This window comes from Fukomys damarensis, unplaced genomic scaffold (assembly GCF_012274545.1).
Source record: "Fukomys damarensis isolate Sample0158 unplaced genomic scaffold, DMR_v1.0_HiC HiC_scaffold_16, whole genome shotgun sequence".
Classification (NCBI taxonomy): domain Eukaryota; kingdom Metazoa; phylum Chordata; class Mammalia; order Rodentia; family Bathyergidae; genus Fukomys; species Fukomys damarensis.
The window spans coordinates 84,597,224-84,621,063 of NW_022900928.1; the positions used below are offsets into that span (position 1 = coordinate 84,597,224).

The following is a 23,840-nucleotide window of genomic DNA, read 5'->3' on the forward strand; positions in this document are numbered from 1 at the left end:
GCCTATTCCTGCCCAAACCACAGGCCAGGGCTTCAGGTAGTGGCATTGCTATTGCTGGAACAAAACAGCTAACATTCACAGTTTAATGGAGTTGAAGTTTCTTTGGCTCATGGTTTCAGTGGGTTCTGTCCCTGCCTGCCGCTGTGTTATGGCTTGTGTCTAGATGTCCCCCCAAAGCCTTATGCAACCATAGGTGAAGCTTTTTCAGAGGTGGCTAGATCTAGGGTGACTGATCCATGGTATAATGCTAGGTTTGAGGGTGCTAGAATTAAAGTGTGAGTGCTACTTACCCTAAGTGCGGGTAGCCTGGATACAATATAAGGGACAGAAAAAGGCTTGCTGCTAGTTACTTGTTGCTTGCTACTTTTGCTGTCTTCTGCCTGCCATGAACTATTTCTCCTCTGCAATGCCCCTCTGCCTTGCCACTCTGCCTTGGAGCCAGCTATCAACTAAAACCTCTATGATCTAGGAGCCGAATAAATCTTTCCTCCCTTTACTTGTAAGTGTTGGGTATTTTGTCTCAGCAATGACAGAAAAGTAACTAAGACATGCTTCAAGGTAGAAACAGCATGGTAGGAGGGTGCAGTGACCGGGCAGCAGAGCCCAGTCAAAGAACTCCTGCCCCAGATACACCCCCAAAGGCAGCCCCCAGGAACCCCTCCACCTGGGCTTCCATAACAGCACATTCAGCTGTGTCGGTGCTCCATGATTCAGTCACCCCTCCAGTTGTCTCAACCCAGATGAGGTGACAAGATGAACTGGCACACTCTGGCCTCCCTATTCCCCCAGAGTCCACATCTTTTCTCACCCAATAACTTCTCTGTACAAACCAGGGAGAAGGGGCCAGCAACCCTTGTCACTGCCCCACTGAACAGGAACCAATGACTCAAAAGGAAGCCACCGTGCATAGTGCTTAGACCTGGGTCTGGCCCACAGTCCCCACTTGGTGATGGCTGTGATCTCCTGAAGCCTTCAGATCTTCACACCTTCCACCTGTTCATATCCTTTGAGGCCCAGCCAGCCGGCAGCAGCTGGATCTCTGTGCAGATGTGGCTCCTGGTGTGGAGGTGCCTGTGCTGTGGAGCCGGAACTTCTCAGACTTGTTGGGGAGTCACCATGTGAGGGGGGCCTGGGGGGCCGGTTCCACTTCCTCTGCCTTGGAGACCTCCCCGTTCCCAATCCAGAAGTGGCACAGCTTGGGTTCAGTTGTTGGGATGGTCTCAGGGAAAAGAAATATTATTTCCACAGTCCTGCCTGAAGGGGCTTGAGTAGGACTGCCGTAACTGGCAGGATGAGGAGTGCAAATCTAGAGCAGGCCTGTGGTGAATGTCCAGGTGGCAAGGTGGCCAGAGTGCTGGGCCGAGGAGCACATGCAAGACGAGTGGATGAAGTGGGCAGTGGCCAGCGTGGACAGCCAGGGGCCATGCACCCTGTACCCTGGGAGCTGGGAATTGCAGGTGAGGAGTGGACACTGGGTGGGCAGTGACATTAAGGAATTCTCAAGGCTCTGAGCAATCAGAGGCAGGCACATTGGGCTGGAGGAGCTGTTGGCCCGGCCCTGCCTGAGACAGGCCTTAAGAAATGATAGCACCCACGACCCAACAAGAACACTCTGATATGTAATTTAAAGAGTGACTTTTAACTCAGGCTCACAAACGTTTTTGTTTGTTGGTTTCAGTATATCAATTTATTGACTGATTGCTTTGAGGTGTTGGATTTCTTCCTTCTGATTGCAAAAGTGACTCATGCTTTCCACACAAACTGAAATGCTACAGTTTATGTAAACCATAAGGAGGGGAAGTCTACAACAAACTTTTCCTCCAGAAATGCATCCTCTGGACCTTGAACACGTACATCACCTTGCATTCTGATTTCTTTTTACCATAATTGGACACACATGTTATTTTGCATTTCCCATTTGCTCTCAGTGCTACGATGGGAGTTTCTCTACCCATTGCTCATCTGGGCTGCAGCTGCTGGTCATGTGGTCTCCAGGGCTACTACAAAGCTTCATCTGGCGTTGGTGAGAAAGGCCACCTTCAAGAGCCCTGCCTGGATTCATCTGTTTCTTAGCCACCTCCTTTCTTAGCTGTGGCACAGAAGAGTCTTCTCCCTTCATTTGTTTCAGTGGCATAATTTATGTAACTGATCTGCTTATAGTGAATATTTGATTGTTTCCTTCCTTTTAAAAACATGTTTTTTGCACTTTTTTTTGTACCAGGAATCAAACTCAGGTCCTTGAGCTTTAGGCAGGCAGTGGAACCACTGAGCTAAATCCCCGGCCCTTTTTTGCACTATTAAAAGTGCTAGGTTGGGTGTGGTGGCACTTGCTTGTAATCCCAGCATTCAGGAGTTTGAGGCAGGAGGATCATGAGTTTGAGCCCAGCCTGGGCAACTTAACAACTTAATGAGTGGCTATGGATATAGCTGCTCATTGTGCAGCCCCTGGGTTCAACCACTAGTATTCAAGGAAAAAAAAAAAAGTAAAAGCTATAGGAAATAACTGTGTGTGTGTGTGTGTGTGTGTGTGTGTGTGCGTGTGTGTACATGTATATGTGTGTGTTTACAGAGTTGTGCAAATTTCTCACAAGGATTTCATGTACAAATTGCTTAGGAAAAGCATATCAATACTTTTAAACTTGATAGGTAAAGCCACATTTCCAACCCCCAAACTGGGTCAGTTTGCACTCCAGGGGAGAGGGTGTTCCTTCTCTCTTCCCCACACCTGATGGGATTCTAGCCTTCTCATCTCTGCCCATCTGAATGAGCATACCTACCCTCCTCCAATCTCCCAGCCCCAGCCTGCTGGAGGGAACAGGGTGTCTCTCAGCCTCTCCAGGCAGGCACCTACACCATGGTGGCTTCCGGGATTTCTCCATTGCTGCCTACAATCCACTCACTGCTATGCTCTTCCCCAACAGATCTCCCTGTCACTCCCAGCTGCAAATCTTTAATGGCTACCTGCATGTCATCTGGGACATAGGGCCCTTCACACTCAGCCCTAAGACTGTGAGTGACAGGACAGGGGCTCTGTGGCCTCCTGACCTCTCCCCACTGGCCACCTCTCCCCCTTTGCAGTAGTGTAGTGGTGTCTGGTTCTTCTGGGCTGTTGGGCAGGGGGCTCCTGTGGGCTGGACTTAGAGGAGAACACAGCTTGAGTTTCTGCAGCCTTGGACATTTCTACCCCAGGCTCTTTCACTCCTGCTAAGTAGTAGGCACTCAGACATTTGCTGAGGGAGGAGAGGAAGGAAGGAGGGGAAGGAAGGGGCAGGGGAAGAAAGGAGGGAGAAAGGAAGAAGGGAGGAAATAGTGCGGGACGAAATAGGGAAACAGAAAGATAGGATGGAAATGAAGGAAGGAAATAAGGAAGAAAGGACATAGGAAGGGAGAAAATAAAGAAGGAAATAGGAAGGAAGGTAGGAAGAAAAGAAAAGGGAGGAATAACCTCCCCAGAGCAGCCAGGCAGCTCCTCCTGGTGGAGAGGAATGCTCAGAGGCTCCATCCCCATCTTTTCCTCTTAGAATATTAACTACAGCCAGGAGCTGGGGTTCAGATTTTCCCTCCATGAAACCCAGATAGCACCAGGCTGCAGCAGTGGTCGTGTTAGACATGGAGAAGGATGTTTCTGGGGAATAGGCTCTGGTGAAACTTGAGTGACTGAGCTGAGCAGTTGACGGGGGCTAGGGCCGTGTTTTGTTAGGAGAGAGCTTTTTGGGTGGCTCATCTCTGACACTTCCATCCTGTCTGTCGGGTGAGTAAGGAGTCATTCCTGGACTGGTGGCCTGTGCTGACATATCTTGTGCAGTAAAGAAAGGAGAGAAAGCCCCAGTCATGTGTTGTGACTCTCAGTATTTTTAGTTTACAAGCCAACTCTTTATTGCATTAGGACACTGATCTATAAATAAATTTGAAAGCAGTAATACATCTGGACCCTTGAGGCTCAAGTTGAAGCGATGATCCTTAAATATATTTGCCTATGTCATTGATCCCTTTATTATTAATGCCATGGCTTTCACTATGGTCATCAATCTCCCCCCTGATTACCAAAGTCCTCCCAAAACCTTTGTTCCCTGGTGCAGGCCTTGCGTAAAGCCAGTTTCCTGCATAAAGTCACTCTACTCTGGCTTTTCCTGGGATCCTTCCATTCTTCCTATGCACATTCCCCCATTTCCTGTGTATTTTTCTATTCTCTAAAGGTGCTGTCCCTATTTGCTGCAAATATTACCTAGATGGGGAACAAGAACTTGGCCATGTGTACACTTTACCTTCTTGATAAAAGGTACACCTATTTGGTTAATTACACTTGTTATTACTTTTGTTAAGCTCAAATTAAAAAAAATAATTTTATTGGTACACTTAATGTATACAATATAACATTTCAAAAGTTTTTATTCTGAAGCTGCTGTGAGTACTTTAACCAGTTATTAAAAACAGATTAATGGGGCCAGGGATTTAGCTCAGTAGCACTGAGCACCTGCCTCACAAGAGTAAGGTCCTGAGTTCTATCCCTGTTACCACACACACACACACACACACACACACACACACACAGGAAAAAATGGAAACAAAGTCTTTGTAAATAGGGGAGGATGGAGGGTTTAAAGGGAGGACAGAGGAATGGGGAAAAAATAAGAACCAAGACATATCATGTACAGGTACAAATTCCCAATGATGAATGTTACCATATTGTATACCTAAAAGTACCAGTAAACATAATGAATTAAAAAAAACCCTGATTAAGAGGCAGATGAATGGACAAGAAAACATATAGAATGTATAAAACAATTACATTAAATACAGTAAATCAGAGTGCACTCTTGGATGCACTGGCCGTGTTGAATTATACATGATTTTATTAGTTTTAGGTTTAAAAACTATAGACTAATCAGAAGTTTCCCTAGAGTTTCTCAGTTAGCACTCCTTTCTCATATAAGTCATAGCAGTACTTCCTTTACTACTCTAAGCCACTTTTTTTTTTTTTTTTTGGAGAGAGGGTCTCACTATGTAGTTGAGACTGACCTGGAACTCACTATATAGCCCAGGCTGGTCTCAAACTCACAGCAATCCTTCTGCCTCAGCCTCCCGAGTTCTGGGATTAGTCGTGTGCCACCACGCCCAGCTACTCTAAGCCACTTTGAGTGCTTTCTTTCCTGTTAGCTAACACTATAGACTTATAAATAATAACAGTCAGAGGGGAGGAGGGAAGGGCTGTCGATTTCTAGGTGGGATCTTTGTTCATTCTGGCCCACCCTGAGGTATACGCACCTTTGCTGGGGCAGAGACCGGAAGCCACTGTCTTTGTTTTTGTTTCTGTGCAAGGCTTTATTGGCAAGCATTTTATACTCATGCTGGACAATCTTATATGCAGGCTGTTTTCCATTAATATGGTTGTGCAAGCCAGTTGGTCCCAATCCCCTTTGTTTACCATCTGTGGCTATCACAAGTACTCATAAATTTCTTCCTGTCTTTCTGAGGCCTAAGGCAAGCTAACAGCCTTTGAATGCAGCTCCTTAAATTGTATAAGAAGTCACTCACCCTTGTCCCTGGCAGTCACTATGCTTTAAGACCATTCAGATCACACAGAGTCCCAGTGTGGTCTTCTCTATTCGCAAACCCCAGCACTGTGACAGTATCCAGGCGCATTTTTTTTTTAATGGAAAGTTTTTTGGATTGTTTATTTTTGTTTGGTTTTGTTTTGCTATATGAATTTCAAAGTGAGATTTCCAGACAGGTTACAAGTTTGGAAGAGAAGGCTGTGGGCTCCTTATGTTACCCACCCAACATTGTAGGATCCCTGTCTCCACTCCCTGCCATCCACTGTGCTAACTGTCCTGGTCCCTGCTGCTGCTGGTGAGGGTCCTCATTACCCTGCACTGCTGAAGGAGACTTTCTGTCCCTGTGTCAATTCCCAACCCATTCCGGCCCCCAGCTATGTGATTTGTAGGGCAGTCTTTGTCTCAAGGTTTGCTTCTAGAAGAACCAGTTTAACACAGGAACATTAGAAATTCCCAAGCCATTGTATTAATACCCAGGAGATTATCCAGAAGTAATCTTTCCAAAACCAAACCAAATTTCCTCCTTCCTACCCCATCCCCAGTCTTAACCCCCACCCAAAGGGAGGCTCTACCCTATTTTATGGTTTCCTGGAGCCCTCCCTGCATCTGGCTTGTTGGTAAAGACCCAGCCTCAGAAGGATATCTGGGTTGTGGGGGGGCTGGGCAGCAGGAACTGGGACCCAAACACAGAGGGATGAGTTCCTTCCTTCCCTGGAAGGAGGGGAGGACTGAGGGTGGCGACTTTGCTGGGCCTTTCACCTGGCCACTGTCTTCCCCACACCCCCTGATGCCCAGCTACATCCACGCTTAACTGTCATAGTCCCCACGTACTACCCCTTAGCATGGTCCTCTGCCTGGGCCTTGGCCCTCTTCCATGCAATCCACATTTTCTCACCCATCCTGCCCCTGCCAGATTTCATCTCCATGAAATTGTCCTCTGGTTCCTTCTTCTCCTCTTCTCCCCACTGCAGGATCCCTTCACTGCCTTCTCTCAGTGTGGCTGTGACTTCCTCTCACACCTCTGTGACCACCTGGCTGGTGTCCTCACATGTTTGTCTCTCCCTACAGGGCATGGCATCAAGGCTTTTAGAAAATGTGCTTGTTGGTTGATTAAACCAGAGATGTTTTACATTTTTTATGAATATCCCTAAATGCTGAAAATCCTTGGTCTAGTTGGATATCAAAGTCCATATGGGAAATTGTGTGTTTGTTTTGATTATCCTAATTAGTCACACTGTAACACTGTAGATTCTTGCAAAAGTTTAACATCTCCTTTGAGATTTAGCTCAGTGGCACTGTGCCTGCCTTGCAAGCTCAAGGTCCTGAGTTCGATCTTGGGTACAAAAACAAAACAAAACAAAACACTCCCCCACAAAAACCCATATGTATTATTTGCTTGTAGTATCATATTTAGCCTTAAACAGTCTTGCACTAACCATCTTTAATGCATAATGAACCTGGGGAGGATCTTGTTTTTTGATGTCAAACACAATGAGAAGAACTAATGTGCTCTGTGTGTTTACCAAGAGGCAATAAAGGGCTTATGTATTTAATGTCCTCCAACCTCAGTCAGCAGCACCAGTGTGCAGTAAAAGAGACTAAAAATGGTGGGCTATGTGTCCCTAGCTAGGAACATAGAATGACACATGTCCACACACAAGCCCACGTTGTTAGCCCGTGCTATGGGGTCTGGGGAAAGTTGGATTCTTCACTCGTGGATGAAGGTGCAGGTTGCATTGCCCACAGCTCCTGTGCCCAGAGGACTTCACAGAGCTGTCTTCAAGCACTTCTTGCAAGATAAAGAGGTGTATGAAAGGTGTCATGCTGGTGACAAGAAGCCCCTCTAAAAAAACTCATCATTGTATTGAACCAGCAAGGTTATTACTATTGAGAATGTTTTCTGGTAGCATTTAAACTGTAATGCAGATAAATAACAAAAGACAAAGAAGTAGCAAAACTACATAGCAGAAAACCAGTATCCATCACCTGACAGACAGATGTATTAGAGGTTGGATCCTTCAGGCCCTGGGACCACAGACAGGTTACTTTTCTTATTAGCAGCTGATAAATCTTCAGCAGTGACCAAGCAGTGCTAAGCACTAGCTTTTAAATTAGCTGTGCCTTAAATAGCATGATTTAAAAATACAAAACAATAAATCGGAAACCATTGTAAATTAAGGTCTCATATTATTGAACTTTATGCCTCCGTTGTGAGATGTTTGATTGATCTTTCTGATGCCAGGAAACTGATCCTTCCTGTAGGGCAAACAAACAGCGGATCTGAAAGTCCCCTTGCCTCTCAGATGATTGTTGCATGCTTTGAGACCAACTGTCTGTCCAAGGACCACAGTTTTGACCTTTAGAGTACATTTAAGTGCTTATGCTCTGAGTAAATATTGCCACAACACACTTGATTCTTCTATCCTTTTCCTGGTGAGTTGGAAAGAGCTGGACTTGCTGGGATAAAAAGCATTGCTCCAATCAAAAATGCTTATACCACTAGCCTGGAAGTCTAGGTATCGAGTTTTAGATCTCACAGCCCACCAGGGCTTGGTGGAGTGATTACCAGAAATCTACCCTGGAAAATAAAGCAAGTTAATATGTCATTCCTCAATGAATTGTCCCCCCAAACAAATTCATTCTACCAGAGTAAATTGTATGTTTAGTGCTGAAATTACAGCGATAGATTTTTGTTCAAGTTGCAAGAACACTGGTGCTTTGCAGAGTAGCTGGTTCAAACAAGGTAGAACTTTATACCGTGTTTATTAATCTATATCTGGCCTGTGATTCCTTAGACAGGAACTGTATGTGGGTGAGATTTTACCACCTCCATATGAATCCAAAGTTTTTAATGTACCTTTTGCTTTTATCATAATGTCACCAAGAAAACCAGACTGGGTAGGAAGTGCCTTCTGACATCAAATTCCTTGTTTAATTGTGTTTCGATGGCTTTTTAAAAAACCTCTTAAACCTAAAGATTCCAAAATAGTTCTGCCAATCTGATCATGTGGCCTCTAAAATTAGACAAGCAAGAGATGCTCTTTAGTGAGAAGACAGAACAACACTGGGTCCCAGAGGAGCTCAACACAGAAACAGCAAAGCATCAGTTACCTCAATATGAAGAGAGCTCTTATCAGACTAATGCTGGCATCTACACTGATAACACAGTCATCCCTCTGTCTTAAACAGCACAGGTCTCAGGGACCCCAGGAAAACCAACATGTGCAGAGGCCAATTTCCTTATCTAAAATGATGTAGTATTTGCATCTATGCACATGCCCCTATATACTTAATTTCTGGATTTACATACCATACTGTGTAAACAGGTGTTACTGCATTGTTTATGAATAATGAAAAAAGCTGCATTCAGTACAGACATAATTTTCCTTTCAGTATTTTCAAGCCTTGGTTGAGTCCACAGATGTGGAATCACTGGGTATGGAGGACGGGCTGTACTTAGTAGCACTAAACAGATTAACATGGCAGGTTGTGATGCCAAGGTAAATCAACCAAACTTCTTGGAAGCTGAAATTGATTTATATTTTACAGGGCACTGTATGGATCTCTCTCTCTCTCTCTCTCTCTCTCTCTCTCTCTCTCTCTCTTTCTCGCTCATCTGTCTCTCAAGACTGGATATTGAACCCAGTCTTTGGTTTCCCAAAGCATTTACAGCATTTACAGCTGCCCACAATTCTGACCAATATCAAGGAGACTTTTTAGTGCAGTGAGACCATTTGATTAAGCCACTTGTTGCTTCCAAACTTCATTTTTCTGTATTCTTCTCAGGAGGGTACAGGTACTCCCCTGGTTCTGTTGAGGATGCTTGTTGAGTTCTTGCTATTATAGGCTGACTTGTGGCTCCCAAAAATGTATGTTGCAGTCCTAAGGCCCTAACGCTGGTGATTGTGACCTCATTTGGTAATAGGGTCATTCTGGGTGTACTAGGTAAGATCAGGTCCTGCTGGTGTAGGGTGGATCCTTACCCAATGTGACCAGTGTTCCAGTTACAAGAAGAAAGGATCCAGTTGCACATGGGCAGCCGATGGTATGAGGATGGAAGAGAGTATGGGCAAAAGTGGAGGGACATCAGGCCCCTTCCAGGCCAGGAGTGGGGACAGCTGGGCTGGCAGGTGCTCCTGGATCCAGCAGAGGTGCCGGGCCTTGCAGCAGGACTTGTTATGTGTGGCCTTGATTTGAGAGTGAACACACCTCTGTTGCAGTCAGCTGCCTGTCTATGGCGGCTGGCATGTTGTCCCTAGGGTGTTCACATACACAGTGTTTTCAATGTGATGGAAACACAGTAGATAGAGCTGACTTCCTTCCCTCCCAACCTGCAGACTGCTTTATACCTGCTGCCCACCCCCTTATTGGGGCTGGCTGGGGAGGAGCAGCATGGAGGGGATGGAGGTATGGAAAGGCCCCCTCCTGGTGGGTAGTAACTGCTCCCTGCCCAAGCCCAGGGCCACCATCTTCAGTAGGATGACCCTCCCACCAGCCCTTGTTCTCTTTCTGGGCTTCATACGTCCTTTTGCTGTGGGCTGGGTTATGGCCCTGGGGACTGGCACTCTCAGCGCTGCCCTCCCTCTGCCCACATTTGGGAAAGCACCCTTGGTAAATGCTCCTGAAAGCACCCTGTTTTGAGTTTCCCCTCATTTCCTGCTTGGGCCTGACCATACCTCTGTCCTGGTTATTGGGGACTGGCAGTGGTAAGCAAGGTCAGTGAAATGTGCTGCATGTCTATGATGATGCATAGTAGGGACCTGAGGAGGGGATGCAAGTTTGGCCAAGAGGCCTCCCAGGATGGCTCTGGATCTTCTGTCTCCCTCAGGTGTCCTTCGAGGTTGTGAGGGAGCAGCCAGGGCTAAGGGGATGAGCACAGGGATGAGTGATGCAGGCAGAGGTTGGATGTGTGCACAGCTACAGGGGCAAGCAGCTGGAGAATGAGCAGGCAACCAAGCCACAGAGGGAAGGCCAGGGAACCAAGGGCTTGCCCAATCACACAGGGGACTTTGCGGCAGACACTGAGCTGGAAGGGGGCCCTGAGGTCTGTGAGGAGGAAGAAGCGGTCTGACCTGGGCTCAGAGGACAAGGCAGGGCCAGGACAGAGTGGGCAACCCACTTGTGGGCTTTTGCCGTATCAGCGCAATGGTTGGCAGCTGGATCAGTGGGCATGGGTACAGGGGAGTCATGGTGTTGCAGGTGGGGCTCCATATCCTACAGAAATGTGAGTACCAAGAGCAAGAAGTCGGGGTGACCTCCAAGCACCTGAGGCAGAGTGCTCGAGCTCCCAGCTCTGTGGTGGATGGGGAAGGGATGAAGTTTGGGGGTAAAAGCAGGGTCTGTGATGAACTAGGTTTGGGCACAGTTAGATGGAGGCCTTGTCCTGAACCCATGCTCAAGTTGGGAATCCCCAAGGCAGGGTTGGGGGAGAACAAGGCAGAAACATGGGGTCCCTGGCTGAAGCTTTGGCTTCTCATAGTGTGGCCAACTTGAGCATGGAGGTCCCCATGTGTGACACAGCACAAGGTACTCAACAGCCTGTGCCCAAGTGTTTCCTTATCTACTGTGTCACCACAGTAGGAACAGCGTACAGACAGCAGGAACAGCCTAGGGACTTGGGCTGGACCCAGTGGTGGCTCCAGAGAAGGACCAGGGATGCTTACTGGGGCCACACTGCAGAGCCCTCTGTGCCAACCAGTTCCTTCTGGCCTCTCCTTGTGAAAATGGCATTGTTGCTGTGTCACAGAAAGATGACCCTGGTACCCCCCAACTGCCACAGTTGAGTTTCACTGCTATCAAATGTTCATTCTGGGCTTATGGTGCAAAGAGCCCCTCCCTCTGCATTACTGAGAAAGAAAGGGAATCTGCAGACAGGTGCTTTCTAGGCTTCTCTGGGCTGTCTTTGAGTCTGTAACTTCTTTTAATGTTGCGTGAAGCTGGGCCATTAAGAAGCTGGACTCTGTTTTCAAGGAGCTCGATGGCTTTGGTAGGGGGCTATCAGGCCCTCAGTCTGAGGGCCCAGAGGCCTGAATGGTGAGCAAGTAAGAGCCAATTCCTGGCACTCTGTTTTATGTTAACACATCTATGAGGATTTGTTCTGTTTTGAAACATATGGATCCACTATATTTGAAGACTTGAAATCTTCACTAGAGGGTCTTTTTAAAGAAATTCTTAGAGACAGGGTCTCATTAAGTTGCCCAGGTTGGCCTCAAACGCTTGTTCCTCCAGCCTCAGCCTCCCAAATAGCTGGCCATGATACACAGCTGAGACCATATGCATTTCTAACCAGCCATCTGGCATAGCACTGAAGTCATTTATGTAAGCCAGGGTGCTTGCCTCTAGTTGTCCCATGAGCTGGGGTGCTGGCTAGCCATCTTTGGTTGGGTATCAAAGTCAGCTTCTCCCAGAGGCTGGCGCTGAAGATGGCAAACATCCCCAGATCCTATGACATAAACCCATCACAAGCAGTTGTCTGTTGGTTTACTGCAAGGCCTTTCTGAGCCATAGGTTAATATATTAATGAAGACAGTGGCTGCTCCCCTACATTAAATAATGACTATGAATAATTGGAAGAAAAAATCCTCACAGCTCCTTGCAGGGTGTGAGATTGATGAGAATGGATTGCCCTGCCAAGTGATTAAAAAATATTACAACCTTTTATTCCTTTGCAGCATGGACAAGTGTGTATTCATTTCTATGTTATTGCAAAAAAACCTCTTACAATGACTCTGAGCTAAAAACATATTAAATCATCACTTTAATTCTATCTAAACACTGGGCTGAGATTCTGTCACTAATCTCGTTTAATCTTGGCATCTCATCTCCATCCAATATTTTATTTCTGTTTGGGTCATATTAGTCAATTGGGCATAAGCTACAGTATTTTTTTTATCTTACTAGTTTATTTTGGTAAAGTAGTAAATTATGAGAATTATAATAATTCCTTAGTTTATATACATCTCACAGTCACCTATTAACTTGGCACTTTGAAAAGTGGTCCAAATTCAATAATAGCATTAACATTTCCTCATTTCCAGAGAGCTGAAGTGGTCTGGGGTATTTTGGACTTGTTTTTCTCTGAGTATTCTATTTGGGACATTACTTCTATGTGCAAATGGATAAAGAGCCGTGCGGAGTATGACAATGAGCTTGCAGGCTGAGGAGAAGTTTGGTGGGCCTGGGATGGTCTTGGGGGGGGGAGGCAGGGGGGGGGCTGGGCACACCCACTTGTCCCCCGAACTTGTCCCAGGGAGGTCATATGAGCCAGCAAGTCTTTCTTCTGCTCGTGCTTCTTCCCCTCCCATCTCTCATGGCCATAGCCATGTGCGCCTGGCAGAGGCTCCTAAATGCCAACAAGTTGGTCTGGGAAGCTCTGAGGCAGACTCTAATTTCACAGCTCTGTCCCAGTCCACACACTTGTCTAGGTTCAGAAACTGTACAGCATCAGAGACCTATAGCCCACAGCTCAGGTGCCAATGCTCAGCAGCCACATTCAGGAAAGCAGTGATGGAAGTAGTGTGGTCTGAATTAATCCTCAGTGACATGGGGACACTGGGGTCTTTTCTAGATCAGCTCCTATTTTCTGCACCGTGATCTCACTGGAAGGTTAAACACCATCAGGAGTGGCCTGGGCATGGACTCAAAGAAGGAAGTTAGCTGGCTTCTGTGACATGCTGCTGTGCCAAGGGAAGATTACACAGGACAGTAGGCACTGTCCTGCCAGTAGTCCCACGGGCCAGTATCCACCAAGTGCAGCCTCCGGCCACAGGGCAGGGTGAGGAAGTCTTGAAGTGCCTCAGTATGGCTGTAGCCTGGATGACTCAGCCCAAGCTTGCATTGATCATGAACCTCTTTTCTGAGCAGTACATTCATGATTTAGTTTGTTGCTGTAATCAGTTTGTTACTATAGGAGAGCCCTTCATCTCCCCATCCTGGCCTAGGACCCACTGCCAGGATCACAAGTTCCTTTAATCCATAGCAAACAAACATTATGACTTTTTTGCTAAAGGCAAAATTATTTTATATCACAGTCTTGGTTTAAGAGTTGTGCAGTTACAGGCCCCAGAGATATATCAACTCTTATTTTATTTCTTACCATTTTTTGTAATGAAGGTTTAGATCTAAAATGTGCCCCCGAAGTCTCATGAACTTGTGACCACCTACCTCAGCCTCCTAAAGTGCTGTGGTTACAGGCAAGTTCTACCCCGCACCCCAGCTCATCTTAACCATTTTTAAGAAAATTCATGATTTTTCTTGGGCTTCCCTCCAGACTTTGTCTTTAATTTCTAGGAGTTGAATGACAGTGTGCCTTAGCATAGATTTCTTTCAGTTCATCCTGCTTGGAACATGTTCTGCTTCTTGAACCTGTAGGTTTGTGACTTTTATGAAATTGATTAAGTTTCCAACATCATTTCTCTGAAGACTCTTATTCTCCTATCCTGCTGGAATGTGGATATGAATGTTGAGCCTTCTGTCCTTTTTCCTAGTTTATTTTCTGTTGTGCTCAGAGGAAGTAAATTCTACTGATTTCACTTCAACTTCACTGATACTATCCTTTGTCATCTCTGTGTGTTCTCGAGCCTATGCAGTGAGTTTTCTATTTTGGTTATTCCATTTTCAGTTCCATAATATTCATCAGTTGTTTTTAAACAACTTCTTTTTTTTGCTGAAGTTTCTAGGTTTTTGTTTCCAGAGAACTTGCAATGCTCACTGAAACATGTTTATTTATGTACTTAATTACTGGTGTTGAAAATGGAGCTGCAAACCCACTGTACCTCAGCCCCTGAAGCACTTTTGTTGACAGTTACTTTCAACCTTGTCTGTTAAATCTAATGTCTGATTAATCTTGGCATTCCATCAGCTGATTGGTGTCCCTACTCAAGGTGTGAATCTCCAGGTTCTCAGTATGATGGGTGATTTTTTTATTGTGTCCTGGTTACTTTGTTACCACTGAGAAGGGTATCTAGTCACCAGGGAGAAGAAACCAGTGAGAAGGGATTCCCTTCTTGCTCTTGCCAAAGTGAAGACAGAGTGGGGTGCAGGGGTGCCTTGTGCAAGAGGGTCAGGCTCTGCCCCTAGTAGAAGCACTGAAAGAGCTGAACACAGTCTGGCCAGCTGGTGGCCTGGATTGGGGCCCACGCAGGGAGGTAGGAGGGAGCGCTGCAGGGGCCCTGGCCAGCGACCAGGTCAGCGGGTGGCACAACTGGGGAGAGCTGCTAATCTCATCTCTTTTTCTCACTCTTTTTAGGAAAAGGAAAACAAAGTCGAGCACACAGTTGCCAATCAAGCCAGGCCCTGAGCCTTTGGTGCGTCCTTGAATAGCAGCAAACTTGTCTACTATATCTGCCAGGGTGCCTCACACCAACCTATTTATTTTTGCTAATGAGACAGAAGTAGAAGATTAGGAGTTTACAGTGTTAGGAGTTATGCTTTGGAAGCCAACTGACTTAATCAATGTCCAGGGTCAAGGCTTTCCCCACCATCGCCCAAGTCTTTGTTTGACTGTAATGAGCTGCAGGTGAATTAGCCACATTTGAATTCAAGCAGAAGAGGACATTCATGACTTCAGGATAAAGCTTATCCCTGACAATTCTCAAAATGCGTCTGATTTACTTTCACGAAGACTACCCAATGCTTTTGAAATGAGTCTCTCAGAAAAGGAGTGTTGTATGGCTTCCTGCCAATGACATCACAAGAGAAGTGGACTCAGTAACTTCAAAAGTGATTTCTGATTGAATGCTGCATGTTTATTTGCATGGTTTTGCATTTCCAATTCCAGACTGAATTCTATCTCCATGCTGAGCCTCATGTCAGACACTGGAGATGAGCTGCACAGACAGCATCAGAGTGAGATGCACAGTACTGAGCGTTTACCTTCACAGAGGCTGGCACTCTGGGAGCACAAACATTAGAACATGTTATTTAATTTGGTGGTAGAATCTCTTCTCTGAGACCATCAGGCACATACATACACTTTCTTTTTTTTTTAGAATTTTTGTCGTAATTTTTAATTCAACTTTTTGGGGGTTTGTTTCTTTTTATTGAGTTTATTGGTACATTCTAGATATACAGTACAGCTACATTTATTACTGGGATCCTGTACCTTTACATGACAGGTCTTGGTTCTCATTTTTTCCCCTTGTCCCTGCCCTCCCTTCACCCCCCCCATTTACAAACACTTTATTTCCATTTTTTCATTTTCTCATATTTTTTTCTTTTTTCCTTATTCCCTTTCCCCTACTCTTCCCACTTTCCCTACATCTTTAGCTCTTTTCTTCCTATTTCACTTTGTTAATTAACTGAAGGCTGAGGTGAAGGTGGAGTAAGTTTTGAGGTCTCAGTCTTTAACTGTTTATTTCTTTGAAGAGAAAGTTGCCGAGGCTGACCTCAAACTTGCAATCCTCCTGCCTTAGACCCCCAGGTAGCTGGGATAACAGGCATATGACACCAAGCTTATCTTTCACCATTTTTTGATATAGGGTCTCATTGCTTATTTCAGACTGGCCTTGAACTCACTATGGAGCCCAAGCTGGCTTCAGCTCACTATGATCCTCCTGCCTCAGCCTCCAGAGTGCTAGGATTTATAGGCATGTGTCACCATCCTCGGCCATCTTTCAACTTTTAAAACAACCAAATGAAAAATAAAAACTGACATTTAACAAAACCATAAGACAGTGAAAAGAATTTAGAATTCAAGTGAATTTACACTGTAGATGTAAAGTATCATTTAGCCCAAATGCTCACTTTTCTACAATTCTCTACAATTGAGACAGTTATTATTTGCCTACACTGCAGCTATCAAGTTATAGTCTCAGACAATATAAATAACATACACAGTAAAGGAAGAACATAACACAGTGCACATAAAGCAACACAACACAGTGCCATCCACCATGAGATAACAGAGTAATGCACATGAGGTGACCTAAGATAACAACTTGACATAACATGGAAATGTAATATGACATCATGTTTCTAACAGGGCCTCTGCTACCTATGCAGGTTCGTTCCAATCTTCCTAAACAGGCAGAAGCCTGGAAACACAACATAATCACTCGAGTGCTGGGCACAGAGGCAGCCCAAGGTCACCCCAGATGCTATAATAGTGTCTTTTTTTTTTTTTTTTTGTACCAGGGATCAAACTTGGGACCTCGCACTTGCAAAGCAGGTGGCGGAACCACTGAGCCAAATCCCCAGCCCTATAATGGAGTCTTTATATTGAGAAACCAATCAAAGCCAAGGCACCTTTGTGTGGCAGACAGAGCCATGAAGTTTTGATAATGTGAGCCACAAGCGTTACAGGCAGACCAGAGCATGATTACAAAATATTTTTTCAAATCAGCAGTTTTCAGAGTGCTCACAATCAACATTTATCAATGCAGTCAACTCAGAGAAAAACCTCTATATGTATTTAGAACAGCAAAACATGTTCTGGAGCATTCTAAATGCATAAATCGCAGGTGGATATTTTTCTACAAGCTGGCCCGATATAACTCATGCAGATATATCTCCTCGCCTTCAGAGCGCTCCTCAGTGGTATGCATTACAGGGATGTCAGGTGGGATTTATAAGAATGAGGATTTCTGCAGGTGGCATTATTGATGGCTGACGGAGGGTTCACCAGACACTGGGAATCGGAAGTACTTCTGTAAAGTCTTCTCTTCCCTTGAAAGCACTATAAATCTACAAATAATCTCAAATTCACAAGCAAGCCTTTTATGCAATAAGTTGATAGCAAATACATTACTGAAGAGACACATAATTACCTTAAAATCTACCACAGTTATAAATGTGTTATAGCTCCCAAATTATAATTTAATTTTATAGTAGTAAAAATATAACATTTAAAAAAATCTTTTACCCTCTTGTATATAAAGCTAGACTGTTTATAAATAAATACCCTAGACTGTGCAGGAAGCCATTTTTTTTTTTTGTACCAGGGATCCAACTCAGGTCCTTGTGCTTGCAAGGTAAGCAGTGGAACCACTGAGCTAAATCCCTGGCCCTCCCCCATGTTTTCTAGCTATGTAAAAAGCAGATTTTGATGAACAAGTGAAAAAAGTTTTAGTATCCCTTTCTGTACACATGGAAGCAGCAACCATAGAAATCTCCAGCTTTGCAGATCATTTCTAGGGTCAGGCCATTGTTTCCTCTTCACCTGTGTGGACAGAAGAGGATGAAATGGAGCTGGGCTATGTAGACAGGTGCCTTCCAGCTGTAGGTTAGTTTCCAGCTTGGAAAGTATCCCTCAAAGGGGTACTTTATGTCTGTTTCTGACTCTTCATATTTACATCTACCCGTACTACATAACTAGATCGGTACCGTAGCTCTATTCGTATAGATAATTATACTGCATTAACTATAATATATTCATAACTTTTTCCTATGTCCACATTTCTACATCTACATAACTGCATTCATATCTATGCCAATATCTGGAACTACACCCACGTCTATAACTCTCTCATACACATGGCATTTAATGTTGACTCTTCCTAGTGTTACTTTGGTCTCAACCTCCCTCCCTCCCCGATCCTTTTGAATCCAACAGGAACAGAAAAGAAAGCTCTGCACTTGAAGCTGATGCCTGCAGCTTAGAACCACCTGTCATTTATTACCTGTGCAATCCTGGCTATGCTATATAATCTCATTATGTTTTCCCATTTGTAACTGTGAAGCAGGTAACATTTGCACTGTGGTTCATGTTGCGATGTTTATACTGGGCAGACCCACAGAGTACAGGAGGGAGGAGTCTAGCCACTTTTTCTCCAGCTCTGGCAAGGCTGTTGCATGGACAAGCACTAAGCCTGTATGGTCTCAGAGCCTGTTTTCTCATTTATTTTTTGGTTTGTTTTGTTTTGTTTATACCAGGGATCAAACTCAGTACCTTGCACTTTCAAGGCAAGTGGCGGAACCACTAAACTAAATCTCTGTTTCCTTATTTATGAGTGTCAGTTCACTATAAAGGTAAGATGCAGACTTCTACAGGTACTGTCTCGCCAGCCACTAGGGAGGCTGAGGCAGGAGGATCACAAGTACGAGACTAACCTTGGCAACTTAGTGAGATCCTGTCTCAAAATAAAAAGAGCCGGGATGTAGCTCAGTGGTAGTGTACTTGCCTAGCATGTGCAGAGCCCTGGGTTAAATCCCAACAGTGAAAAAGAAGGAAGAGAGGGAAGAAAAGGGGGAGGGAGGGAGACAGAGCTCTTAAGATCTGTACCAAATCTGAACCTGTGGTTAAAGAAAAATTTAAGTAGGACCAAGATCACCTTTGGTCCCAAATATTCCAATACTCTTATTCTTGACAGGCACCTTCTCTCAGCCCTTTCAGGGCTACGAGTTGGTTCCATTAGGACTATAAACTTGCAGCATGGCTCCAGCGCCCCCTGGCTCTGCTAAGGTTCACAGCTGTTGCCCTCCTGTCCCATTATGTGATGCTGGCACAGCCCTGGTCAGACCTGGGTGCGTTAATGATACTTTCTGCACAAGCAGTGTTTCTCAATAGGTGCTGTCTGGGCGGCTTCTGTGCCGTAGTTTCAAGTGTGCAGGGCGGAGCGCCCTTTTTGTGGTTATTTCTGCATCTATTGAAGGGTTCATCTCTCAGCACCATCTACACGAAGTTACAGGAGTGATTTTTTTTTTCCCCTTCCCGAGTCACAGCTCAGGAAGACAAAACTCCTACTGAATAATGTCACGGTAAGCAACCAGATACAACACAAGGTTCTCAGCTAGATTCTATTTGTGTGTGTGTTTGGCTCACCGCTTTACAGTCACAGAAATCTTCCAGAAGCACACTCCTAAGAAATCAGCCAGTCTGGCCTGAAACCCATGCTTTTCTGATCCTCCCAGGTCACATGATCTGTGTGCCTTGTTACTGGCAAGCAGCTCTTCAGCTCCACTCTAAGTGGTGTTTAGGTACTAGAGATTTGTTACATGTTTACAGGTGAGCACAAGGCAGTGTAACCCGGGTGTGACCACAGCTTTGGACATCCTGCTTGCGAAGTTTGTTTCACAGTGGTGACCCCAATGACTTCCTGAGTAGAGTGGTCCTAGGCCATTCACTGGAAGTAGGTTTAAAATGCTGTAAAGGGGACATGCGTTCAGGATGTTAGGAGCACTACAGTGCCAGTGCAAAAGGTGGCTGAGGTGCCTGTCAGTGAGATGATCGCTTCAGTGGGCCTCACCAGCTCCTGCAGCACCTCCGGGCTAGGTATTTGCTGTGTCTGGGAGGTGTCAGCAACCGTCACGCCCCATCTTCCACTCTTCTGGGCAGCTTAGGTGACATGGACAGCTATGACAAGACCTACATGCTGTGGTGGTTGTGCCCCACCCTGGGCAGAGATGGTGGTGGTGAGGGGGTGGGATGGAGCTCCTGTTCCCGGAGAGACTTTACATGCTTTGTGCACAGGATCCACTTTGGCCCAGACCCAGGGACTGACAGAATCATGACACTTCACTTAAAGATGCTTAAGTGTTCTAAAAATGCCAATTCTCTCTAAGTTAACTCCAACCATGTACCAAGAGGATTTGGGAGTGATGTAACGAGAAAGGATGTTGCAAATCATCTGGAAAATAGACATTTGGGAATAACCAAGAAGCATGAGCTCAGGCACAGGGCCGCTTGTGTCTGGGGCCAGCACTGGGCCTGGAACCCCTAGGTAGCATGTTTTCTAAGGGCCCAGGTGTGAATTAACCTCCCATGCCCAGGGAAGGGGGACTTCCAGCTGGCCATCCTTCCCAGATGCAGGGGACCCATCCTCACCTGAATGTTCCAGAACTGGGGTCTAGGCTGCCTCTGGGGGTGCTGGGAGAGGCCCGAGTCCTCCTGCGTCAAATCCCTGCCTCCTGGGACCCTGAAAATAGGACCTACCACCTGTACTGCCAGCTTAGGCCCTGTCCCTGGCAGCACCTCATGGAATCTTTCACAGGGCAGGAGCCCTGGGGATGGTGATGGAGCCTCTTCTAGGAGCCTCCAACTTGTTCCAAGGGGCTGGGCCCCAGGACCTACACAAATGTGTGGAGAATACACATAAAGATGTATGTTCTGGTGTTGTTTAATGGACAAAAAAATAGAAGAACACTGAGAGCCAACTGGATGTCCAACCACATGAGACTAGTTAAACAAAAGCAAGTGTTAGCAGTCCATGGACTGGTGGTCAAGTAAGAAAAAGAACAAGATCTCTACGCAGTGTGTGGGAAAATAGTCAAGACATGTGAAGTAAAGATGCAAAGGAGCAAAACAGAGCTCAGTTGTGTAATTTTAAAAGCCTGGTATGTATGTAGAAAATTCTGGAAGAATGGCTAGAAACCCTTAAGCCCTGTTGGCTTCTAAAGGATCTGAGGATGAGGGGAGGATAATGGAAGTGTGTGTGTGTGTGTGTGTGTGTGTGTGTACACAAGTGTGTGGGATCAGGAATTGAACTCAGGACCTTGCAATATCCCCATCTTAGGTGACCGTGGTGTTAAGAGGAAGAGATTAGGCCTCAGACACACACACAGAGGCTTGGCCATTTTACAGGAAGCTGTGGTCTGAAGGACAGAAGCCTCAGGAAGAGCAACCCTGAGACACTTGGCCTTCTACTTCCAGCCTCCAGACTAGTGGGATCTGTGGTGCTTCATAGTTGCTGAGCAGGAGGACACTGAATCACTCTCAATGTACCTCCTATACCTGTGTCTTCTCCCAGCTGGAAAAAGAAACTCTAAAAACCAAGAAGCTAGGTGTGGTGGTACATTCCTGTAAACCCAGCATGAGTATGAGGCCAGCCTGAATTACACAGTAAGAGCTTGTCTCAAAAAAACCAAACCAAACCAAACAATAAATGTTGGCGAGTGTTTGATTCATGTGATATGACAGATGTTTCTGGGCTCAGTTTCATGGATCTAAAACTTTTCCTGAGGAAAATCCCACAATCCCTGTAGGGCTCTCTTGCACCACCTCTGCAGGTACCTAGGTGTCCAATTTCCTCCATTTCCAGTTGAAGTGCCACCTTCTACCATCTAGTTGTTACCTTTGATCCACAGATGTGCCTTTGGGAGACATTTAAGAACCAAACCTAGCAATCTCCAACAGAGGGACTTGGGGATTTAGGATGAGTCACTCGTGGTGATGCAATGTTTTGCTTCTATTGTCCTACAGGAACCAATGGAACTGTTGAGGACAGCAGGTGTTGAGGAATCAGGTGGATTTAGGTTTGATTCTAGACTGTAGATGAAGTCAGGTCACTTAACCTCTCTGAGCCTTGGTATCTTCAATGGTACAGGGAGCTGATGATATCTATTTCAGAGTTATTGTGGTGATTAAGTAATGCATGCAGAATGCCTGGAATAAAGCAATTATTCCACAAAAACTGGTTCCCATTAATCTGTCTTGCTCATTTGCATATGTAATCCCAAGTTTACTCAAAAAAGACTTAATGAGCTCTCAGTATAGTGCCAGGCACTAGACTGAAAACAAATTCATATGCTCTTAACTTTGGTGGTTCTGTTGTGAAGAAATGAAATAAGGTGAGGTGAGCATAATAGGATTGGTTAGGTTTAGGAGCATAATTGCAGTTTGCTGTGACCTCTCCAAGGTATCTCTCTGATGCTGAGCTGTATGGGAGGAATAGAGGCCAGTGGTAACGGGCACCTGGAGAGGGCACAGCCAGGACTAAGACAGGTTGGTGAGGTGGGCATGGTGGGTCCTGAGGTCTCTTTGGGTCTTGGCTAGGGGAATGAGGTAGGAAACAACAGCGGAGGGGCCCAGATTTATGGGCTGAGCACTTGGAGGATTGGGGAGGAGACGGTGAGGTGGATGGGAAGACCATCTGAGGCCATTCTGAGATGAGGAAGCTCCCAGCGTGAGGTGTAAATGAAGGCATGCTTGGGTGGTAATGCCCACAATACCTGGAACAGGCTGGAAGTGGACATTAGGGAAAGTGGGGCCATTGAGATGATCCTTGGGTTTTCACCAAGCCACTGGCACCCATTAATGTCTTCATATCCAACCCAGGAGAATGCCAAGAAAAGGATGGATTGGTTTGAATATGGTTTCTCCCCTCTGAAATGCATGTTGAAATTCGCCAGGCGGTAGTACTGGGAGGTGGGCATGATGGTCAAGAGCATGGATTAAATCTCCAGGGAAAGGATGATCCTGAGAGCAGAGGGTGATGAAAGCTTTTCTGGCCTCCATAGCAAAGCCAAATGGCAGAGGGTGAAAGGCATAAATCTGTAGCTATTTTTGAAGTCCACCATCCTAGGTTAAGTGCTGCAAATACTGAAGACAGGGAAATGACTAAAATGAAAGATGGGCGAACCTCTATAGACAACTAGATAAAAAAAACTCAAAGGGTTTAGATGTGTACAATGTTCCATTAGGAAGCTTTGAAATACTGCATGCATCCACTTTCTGGAATGTGTCTAAATGCCACACATCTTAAAATCTGATCTGCTTAACCTCTGATTTGGAGAGATTAACCCAGAAATTAATCTAGGTCAGTTCAGGAAGGTATTTAACCTAGTGCTCAGAATGTGGATGGCCAGAAGCACAAGAGAGACTGCTCTGTCCTGGCCTAGTTCTTTAGGGGTGAGTCATTTTAAAATACAAAATTGAACACTGGATTCAGTCCCTGCCAAGTTGTTCCTGGTTGCTGATGAAGGTTGGAACAGGCTTTAGACCTTCCAGGTCCCCCCACCTGAACACCCAGGAGCAATTTAAATAGATTCTTCGCAGCCAAGTAACCCCTAAAGTAAAATTATATTCTTTTAACGTCCAATTTTAGCGGGTGTGGCAGGGCTGGTCTGTACTCAGCGCTCGGGAGGTTGAGGCCAGAGGATTAAGATTGAGGCTAGCCTGGACAATTTAGGGAGAACCCCTCCGAAAAAAGCAAAGCAAAAGAAACTTCCCTTTTGTAACAAAAACAAATGAAAGACAATATAGAATGGGGGGTGAATCATTACGCTTGGGTACTGGGCGGTGCAGAAAGCGCTTTGGAGTAGCCTAGTCTCTGCGGGACGCGCTATCTGGGTCCTCCAGAGCCGGCCGGTTGAGCCCTTATCGCCAGCACCCCGCCCCACCCGACCTGCACCTGCTCGGCTGCGCAAATTCCCTCCGAGAATGCGGCCTCCGCCCGGGGAGGACACTGTAAGGGTCCGTGGGTGAGGAACTTCCGTAAGGACCGCGCCATCACTCGTGCTCTCCGAAGTCCTCGCGAGCGCCTTGGGACCCTAGCCCAACGCCCCGCCCCCGGCGCAGGCCATGCTCTGGCGCCGGCGCACCGCTCTGACGCACGGCGCTCTCGGGTGACG

General features: G+C 45.8%; 1 long non-coding RNA gene across 1 annotated transcript in view; it reads left to right on the top strand.

Annotated features, from left to right (window-relative positions):
• Positions 1 to 15,574, top strand: part of LOC104874553 — an 18,876-nt gene extending 3,302 nt beyond the window's left edge. Inside the window, exon 3 of the long non-coding RNA XR_783773.3 lies at positions 14,803 to 15,574. This is a non-coding gene — a long non-coding RNA (uncharacterized LOC104874553). The remainder of the gene's footprint in view (positions 1 to 14,802) is intronic.
• Positions 15,575 to 23,840: the final 8,266 nt, after the last annotated feature.